This window comes from Miscanthus floridulus, chromosome 6, assembly GCF_019320115.1.
Source record: "Miscanthus floridulus cultivar M001 chromosome 6, ASM1932011v1, whole genome shotgun sequence".
In the NCBI taxonomy this organism is placed as follows: Eukaryota; Viridiplantae; Streptophyta; class Magnoliopsida; order Poales; family Poaceae; genus Miscanthus; species Miscanthus floridulus.
In genome coordinates, this window is record NC_089585.1 from 105756363 (window position 1) to 105765470 (window position 9108).

The window sequence follows — 9108 nt, forward strand, 5'->3', positions numbered from 1 at the left end:
AAACATTGTTCTAGCTGAAAAACCAAGCTAAAAAAGACGGATTATAAGATAAGCGAACAGAGAAAAAAAAAACATATCCGCAATATCTTATTTATCCATAATCATGCGAGCAGAAGTCCAAACATTTCAATAACTCACATAGAGCAGTCAATACCACCACAGGTCAACTGCGAACTCACCAACAAGCGCCTCAAGAATGTCGTTCTCGATTGCAATGCTTATATCAAATGCTTCAACCTGGCTTGCATCCCACCTGTCAGTCACTTGGTCCACTTCTTTTTCAGAAACTGGTCTAAGAGCAGTCCCACTTGACTCCCTCCAGTTGGTGATATCTTCAAATACCTGGCGCTTCATCAGATCTTTGCTCAAACTGAGCGGCAGCTTCAGCCAAGCCTTGTATCCACATTTGCCAAAGTTGCAGAATTTTGAATCCAGTGATTCTATAATGCAGTCAAACAGGAAGTTGGTATGTTGATACTTCTTATCTTCAGTAAAATTTGAATACTCTCTTCCACTAAACATATCCATAGTATTTTCCAGCATTTCAACAATGAAAGGATGGAGTGGAAGACCTGATGTTGTGCTACTGCCCAAAAGAAGTTCAGCATTTGAAATAGCTTCTTCAATGCTGCAGAGCCTGGATTCTAAGATATTGAAATCATGTGAAAGAAAATTCTGTAAACATGGTAACTTGTCATTGCCGTGGAGTGTTTCTTCAGCATCAGTTTTCCTTGTGTCAACTGACATCGCTAAATCGACAATGTCAGACTCCAAATTAAAGAGATCTTCCATCTTGTTCTCAATTGACACAATCAAGTCTTTTCCTTCTGAAAGAAGAAGAGTTCATTAACACATCACAAGTGCTACTGCTACCAAAATAACATGAACAAAACATATACAGTACCTGCCCAAAATTTACAGGCCCATTCCATTGTACCACTCATAATAAGTCTGGACTAAACACTATCAACTCTAATCAGAGCAGCCAATTACAAGCACTTTTTTTTTGCTAGAAAAGTCGAATTGTAAAACAATTAATAATCTCACTGACAATAACCAAGCATCTCGACCTGGCCCAGTTCAGCATTAATTTTCTTAATGGCTGACCTCTGACAAACATGCCACTGAATTTGGTAGTACATTATCCAAGACATGCTACACTTGTCAGTTTTCAGCTAGACAGAATTTTGTTTTTATTTGACATTTCAGTAATATGTTTGATAACTCCAAGCGCTGACAAACAAATAATACAAGCACCTATAGAAAAAAGTCAAGGTAATAGAAATATTTACCATTCTTTTCAACTGGACTTCCTAAAGAAGTATCATTTGAGAAGGATGCTTCAAGGACTGACGTTGGACTTGGCTGCTTAGGTTCATTGTTTAATGATGTAGCAGAAGAATCAACATCTTGTTCAGCCTGTACATAGAATAGAATGAAAGAGGAGGTCCAAACAGTTACCAAAGAGTATAGTAGTTAGTTCGTCGACCTTGTACAAAATTGTTCTGGAAGCTACCAGTTTGGTAAATGGTTAATTAAAAAAAGTTCAACAGTGCTCTAAAAAAACAACTTTGTTGTTAAAGAAAACATGAAATATTGTAAGTTCTATAAAAGAGAGAAAAGGATGTGGATGGCAGATCAACCGTTCATTTGCACAACAATTTCCAATGCATCTGACAATTGTATAAGGTTCATTAAAGAATGGTTCATAATGATGACAGATTTAACGCCATAAGAAATATTTCGATATAATCTTTTGTGTGGGACCAAAAATCTTCAATGTATAAAAATGCATATAGAACATCGGTTAACAAACTGTATAAGTAGATGCATGCACTGATAACCTTAGTACCTTACCACATATGAATGTCATACAGTACATGTTTTTTCAGCAATAGTAACCGCCATACAAGTTGGTTCATGTAACACTACAAGCACTAAAACTACACCATGTATTTACTAACCAAATTGGAAAAAGAAAATGACATGAATAAAAAGACAGTTGTGAATCATCATGATCGACCATAGCAGCATTTACTACAGAAACAACAAATCAGAAGTTCTGAAATAATGAGTGGTAACAGACTAACAGTAAAGAAGGGTCCTGGCCTCTAAACTGACCTGATAGCATTTCTGAAATATGGGTGATTGAGCATTGGAGAATATACAATGCTCTGGATTGATGGAGTCAACATTTCCATTGCAACTTAAGGGTGCTGACACACCAGAGTAGTTGCTACATAGGGAGATTGAAGTGTTCATGTCATTTGTAAGGGCAGAAATCAGCTTTTGCAGCAAAGGTACGGCCAATTTTCCTGAAGGTGAATCATCTGGTGTACACTCAATCCTGTCCGACATGACAAGCTCATTGATTTTTGCTTTCAGCAGCCTGCTAAATTCACCTTTCTCAGAAGTAGACATAACAGATGGTGAAGCTTCCATATATCTTTTTTCAGGAGCCGGCACCCGTGTCCTTGAGTTGTATCAGGTGCTAGTCTACTTGGGGATCCACTCTTCGATAGATTGCTCCGCGACGAAGCTCTGGCCATTGGCTTTGTAGATGATCTAGAAGTAAATGCAACTGCATTTCTGTCCTCCCTGTGACTGATTGCTCTATCATTCCCCACCTTCCTCCCTGATCCCTTTTAAGCGCAGATCCATTGCTTGAAATCCTACTTGTGGATGGTAATTCATTTTGGCTGTTCAAATCCCTGCGGGTCATGCTCCCTTGTCCAGTGATCGATCCCACGAACTCTCTTCTTGGACCAAAACCACCGTGTGCAACCTTCCTAGCAGCAGACACCAATTCACGAGCGCGTCCAACTAGGCACGTCGAATCAGCCAAGCCCCCAGACTCTGTAATCCTAGAAACCTCCGGCCGAGTAGGTGTTGCCCGTTTGCGCAACAACCTCTCATCTCCAGTTTGAACGACAGCACCGTTCGATCTAACCCTGGCACAAGTGCGCATTACCTCATTTCTTACTCTACTCTCCTTGTGCTTGGCTTCCATATCAGAGCCCCGTTTGGTCCTGTTTTCATCACTAAAATCCATTATAGGCAACACTACCGTGCTGGTACTGATCGCTGCATCGGCATTGCCAGTGGAACAATGGTCGTGTCTACGTGAGACAGCAGCGGTGTCACAATCTATCTCCGCAGGAAGACCAGAAGGTTGTACCTGTAGCCGTGCGGAATGCTCCAAGGGCAAGCTGTCAGAGCGAGACAGGAAGTTGTCGGCCATTCCCGACGAGTTGTGAAGCAAGGCGCCGGCGTGGCCATCCTTGCGGTGCTGCGGGGAAGAGCAAGCGTACGCGAGTGCCAGTTGTTAGATTGATCTCTAACCTAACTGGACCCAACGGTCCAGTTGGGCCTTTGATCCGTGCCCTGATCGGGGGCGCCCAGCCCACCATGGCTAGAGGGTCCCTGTCACCCTGCGCTATAAAAAGAGGTGGGGGCCGGTGGCTCTTATCACGAGGTTGACCTGAGCCGAGCCCCCCACCGACATTTAAACCCTAATCCGATCAGAGAGGGGTGCAGCCAGTGACAAGAAGCCACCAGTCGAGCCGCCCGCTCCATCGACGACGACGTCTTCATCGCCCTCTTCATCGACTGTCGCTGCCCATGCGCAGACATCACCAACGAACCCGATGGCGTCCGCTGAACCTTCCCCCTCTGCGGTGTTAGGTTCGGCACCTTCTCCCTTCCCTCTCTGTCTCTCGTTCTACATGCTCTAGTAGGCGTTCTAGGTTCAGTGATGCTATTCAAAAGCCAGTAGCCCCTCGGATCTATCCCTAGTACGATCCATAGATCCTAACACCAGTCTGGTGCCTGCGCGCGCGCCCGGGTCCAGCAACTTGGGCGTGGCCATGTGCACGAGCTGGGTCCGCCTCGGGCTCCGAGCTGGCATGTCGGCCCTGGGTGGCTCCTCGCCGTCGGTGCGTGCGCGGGCGCAGGAGGGCGACGGCTCCGGGTTGTAGGCAGCACCAGCACGACCGCCGAGTCGGCGGCGCCGCCCGGGCGCGACGCGCTCCACCTTCCTCTGCTTCTACGGTCTGGGCGGCGCGGCGGTGGCAGGCCAAGACTCCAGGCTCATGAGGCGCTCGACGACGCCCGGGGCGGCCCCATCGGTGGCTGGGTGCGGCGGCGGCAGCAGGGCAGTAGGAGGCGGGCACGGGAGCCTGCGTGGGGAGGAGTGGCGGAGGAAGGAGGGGAGGAGGAGGCGTGGGGAGAAGAGCCTGCGCTTGCAGGTGACAACAACCTTTTCCTCGCTCTGACACTCGTGTCCGCAGCGGACGCCTGTGCCGCTGGCAGTGGCAGGGGAGTGGATGGTAGTCAGAGGGACAGTCGAAGCGACTCCGTGATGCGGACGCTGGCTGGGCCACAGGCCAACAATGCCGGCGGTCTGCATCGCCACATCGGCAGGAGCAGCCGAGCAGGGTCCACACCGTCTCACCGACGCCGTGTTGCCGACACCCTCCTCACAGTCAGTCACAGGCAGCATAATCTGTTCTCGCAGTTGCACCCAAGCGTGCCCAGCGGCCAATCCCAGAAGCCTCCTGGCCAGCCCAGGGCCCCAGGCCATTGTTGCAGTTTGCGGCTTCGGCGAGCAAATGTTTCCTTGTGCTTTCTCTGTGCCCTCAGCTCGATCCGATCGGGACGTGCATCTGGGAATCTGCGGTCGCAGTTACTGTACTCATACAAATATTATTACTTTCTTATACACTTAATTAAACTTAAAATTATTACTTCTCGAGAAGCCCGATTTTAGTACTCTCACAGCATCTTAGCAGACTAAGCCCTATAACTAAATACTAGTCCATCACGCACGCCATCGCGCGCGCTAGCAAATCACGCGCATAGGTCTGGCATATAAAATTGAAGGTTATACAGATTAGGTTAGAACTCATGGGCATGTCTAATCTTCATCATGAATAGTAATCATGTAATTTGACAAAATTGCTGTAAAAATTTGCATACCTGTGTGGGACTGGAGGGGATCAAACCCATTTTCTCTGCAACACTCAACCTCTTTTTGGCATAGTCATAATAGGTCTTGAGCCTTGGAACCTGCAAATGAAGTTAGCTTCCAGATAAGTGAAGTCAAGCGAATATTTGGAACATATTGAATAAAAAACAAAATAAAGGTACATAAAAATGTGGAAGGAAAAAAAGAACCAACTAAATGTTTTTTGACAGCGTCCGTGATCAACCAATAAGCTTCACTCTCTGCAAGCTACACACAGAAAAAATTGCTCAGGGGAAATGACAATTCCATGTCACACTAAATATCCAAAAAACAATGAAAAAGCAGAGCTGATTTGACTCTCGAAATCTTATGTGTACTAATGTAAAGAATGATATAGCATTACCTCAAAAAGATTATTCCGAGCATCAACATCAACTGGCAGATTTTCTGAAAGCTAGAGAACTCCTCTCCTAAATTATGTGAGTTTACCTAAGACAATTAACTGCATGAGACAAACAGAGGCATCACATACCGATCTTATGAATAGAATTGTCGTAAAGAGAAAACGAATGTTTACATTTTGAACAACAAAAGACAATATAAATGCCAGTGCACTAAAAAACAGGAAAGAATATAGCTTGACAAAGTGTACCTCGATAATGACTCAACCAGCGTCAACACACAATCACTGCAAATGACATGAGCCTATAGCAAGGACTCTCATCATGGATCTATATTGAGCCAAACATCTTTTTTTGGTTGCATCTAATGCTGGCCAGCCAGATTAGGCGTACAAAGAAGCAGTTATTTCCTATAAAATATAGGCAGCAAGATGCATGCCTAAATCGATAAAGTGATCATTTTGCTAAAAGGCACCATAGGCAGCAAGGCATAAGCCTATATCGCTAAGCTAATCGCTTTTTAGAAGCTATTATTACAAAGCAAAGCAAACCATGAGGCACTACATTGCTGCTGCAACTTATATACATACAAACGGCATAGCAACTAATATTAGCTTAGTGGTACTCCAAAAAAAATATAGAGATAATTCTTGATGGTGCCACAATGCTATCTGGCGAGTTGATCTACCGCTTATCTTTTCATAAAATCACATGATCCACATATGAACACACCTATGAGAGATAGAGCTCACCTATGCAACACATGATCCATATATGAACACACAAGAAGTTCAGCCCGGCACCAGCTCTTATATGAGAAGCTAGCGCTAAAAGCACAGGCTTTGGAAACACCTATTACTGGTGGCGGCATATAATTAAAGGCACATAATAGGATCAGTCTAGGATTAAATTTAGACATGTGAAACTAACAGAGATCATTATCCATGTAAATAGGACAAGGTTCTATTTGAGGGCTGAGCAAATTCAGGCAGCGCGGGAAGGGGGCTGAGCAAAAAAACCCTTTTATCTCCTTTCCTACCTTGTCGGCCATCGGTGGAGCCCATGCAGCCGGATCCAGTGGAGACGGGGAGGCCTCGCGCTAGATTCGCCTACTCGGCGTAGATCCACCGCCTCTGTTGCCAGCGCGAGGTGCACGCCGTGCTCCAGCTTCAGATCCGCCGCTGGGAGGGACCCCGCGAGCAGCCGCTTTAGATCCACCGCCGAGTTTGCTGACATGACCACCCCGGCGTCATCGACGGCCAGCACGGAGGTCCCTCCGCCGCCAGAGCCAGCTGTCGCGTCAGGGCCTCAGCTAGCTGCCCACGTGGCCATGGGGACGACCGACAACGGAGGGGCCAAACCCTAGGCCACGCGACCCACTGCCTTGCGTCGCGAGGAGGAAGCGGCGTGGTGGTGGTGGTGTTGGAGGAGGAGGAGGAGGAGGAGGAGAGTGGCGGCGGCCGCGTGGAGGGCCGGCCACCGCCGCGGCATCGCGCTGCAGTTCCGGCAGGGGCTCGCGCGGTGAGGCGGCAGCGTTGACCCGCCCGGCATGCGGCGACACGAGGGGAGGAGGAGGAGGGCGTCGCCGCGTCGGGAGGGAGAGAGGAAGGGCTGGAAGAGGGGCGTTGAGCGTCACGGAGAGGTCGAGGGAGACGGTACGGCAGGAGGCTTCGGGAGGTAGCGGAAACGGTGGGAGCAGATATTCCAAGACGGGCACTGTAGAAGATGGTGGGAGCAACCAGGACCGTTGATCTAAGAATCCAATGGCTGAATTAATCGGGGTGACATGGATGGTTTGAGAGGTAGCCAAACTCTCCCAGTTTGATAATAAGAGATGAGGGCTCACATCGAAAAAATGTGCTCCAGCACCTCTACTCGAGCCCCGAAATTTGAAATTTGAGTGGATATCCAAATCCACCCTCTATACCATATCCCTGGGGCTCGCCCTCATCCGACAGTTTCCGTCTGTTTTCGTCACGCCAAGATCCGCTTCTCTACGAGCTCGGTGGCGCGTCCTTCCCCGTCGTCCGCCTCCGCCGGTAGGACCTACTCCATCCAGCCTCCGCTCGCCTTGGCTCCCTCGCTCGTCACCGGCGCGACGGCGCTTGCCCCGGCCCCTGCCCTCACGCTGGTCAACCCTCGCCCTCCGGCACGTGCAGTGGCGGAGCCAGGATGAGCACCTCAGGGGGGGCTAATCAATAGAGATTTAGAACAAATGTCGAAGATTAACAATGAAATCACGTTTTTTCTACAGTAATATCAAGGCAAAATCACTCTCCCGGGGGGGGCTGCAGCCCCCCCAGCCCCCCCCTGGATCCGCCAATGGGCACGTGGACTCCCTCCCGCGCGTGGCTCCTCCGGCGCTTGGACTTCTCCGGCGCGTGGAGGTAGACGGGATTTGGCCTTCTCGGCGACTCCTCCGCTCCCTCCCGCCCGCGGCACACGACTCCTCCACTCCCTCCCGCCCGCGGCACGCGAGTCTCTCTCCACGCCCGGGATGAGCGGCGGGCTCCGCGCCACGCAACTCCTCTCCCCCACGGCCGGGACGACGGCGGGCTCTCTGGGCGCATGGCTCCTCTGGTCACGACTGGCTCCCATAGAAGATAGCTCAGATGGCAGAACGTCGAGGATGACGAGCGGGCCCTATTTGTCAGTGTCTCTGGAATGAATTTGGCGGCTCAGATTTGGAGGCTCTGCTAGAGCAGAAGTAAAAAAATTGAGCCAATAAAGGTAGGGGAGCACTCAAATCAAGAGCAGAGCCCTGATTTTGGTGCCTCTGCTGGAGTTGCTCTAAGACCAAGACTATTTTCGTAAACTTCCATCGGCTCAGCTCAAATCAACCCAGTTCAAAGTTCAGAATGCAGTTTCCTCCTTCAAACAGCGAAAAGTCGTCAATGATTTAAGGATGACTAGTAGAAACAATACTGACATCTAGATATTCATATAGTTCCCCGTCCTAAAATAAATGAACTTCTACGATTCAAAATTTATCCTAAATAAAGGTAAATATAAGGTCAGCAACCCTATAGATCACCTTGACCATGAGAGCAATCAAAATATAAAAAAAAAGTCATAGAAAAACACAGTCATAGGGATAGTAGTGTAATTTGACAGCTTCATTAAGTTGCCTCCCTTGATCCCATACATGTGTTTATTATGGGACAAAAGGAGTACAGTACTTATTTAGACAATTACTTTGGTATAGAAGGGATTATAGTCTAACACTAATGACAATATGAGAACCATGTTTTAGGTAGCGGATAAGGGATTTAGGCTTATGCCAATAGCATGTACAAAATTTTTTCTATAAAAAAACTGGTGAACAGTCCATAGACAATCAGTACTTGGATAACCGATGATTAGGGAACCTTGTGCTAGCCTGCTAGCGCACTACTTGGAGTACTAGACTGTAAGCATCAACCCTTTGCTCGAACGGATCCATGATCTGCAAATCATTTTTTCCGGAATTGTTACTTCATGGCACCGCCACCCACCAACCAGCATGGCTTCATGGCTAGGTGCTTCAACTAGTACTGTATCATGAAATGGTGATGATTTTAGGATCTGCCTGGCCTAGAGGTGGAGTGAATAGGCCTCTAAAATTTCAGCTCAAACAAATGTTAAAACAAGGTGCGGCAGTGCTGCTCCGGCTGACACCCAAAAGGATAGTTCAAAATTTGTCCAATGAAAATCAGATCAAGCTAGTATAGATCCTATTCTACCACTTGATTCAAGTCGAAA

The 9108-nt window shown here is 47.9% G+C and overlaps 1 pseudogene; it reads right to left on the reverse strand.

The window, feature by feature from the left end:
• Nucleotides 1-82: 82 nt before the first annotated feature.
• LOC136458923 (uncharacterized) lies at nucleotides 83-4458 on the reverse strand (annotated as a pseudogene).
• Between the last annotated feature and the right edge of the window lie 4650 nt (nucleotides 4459-9108).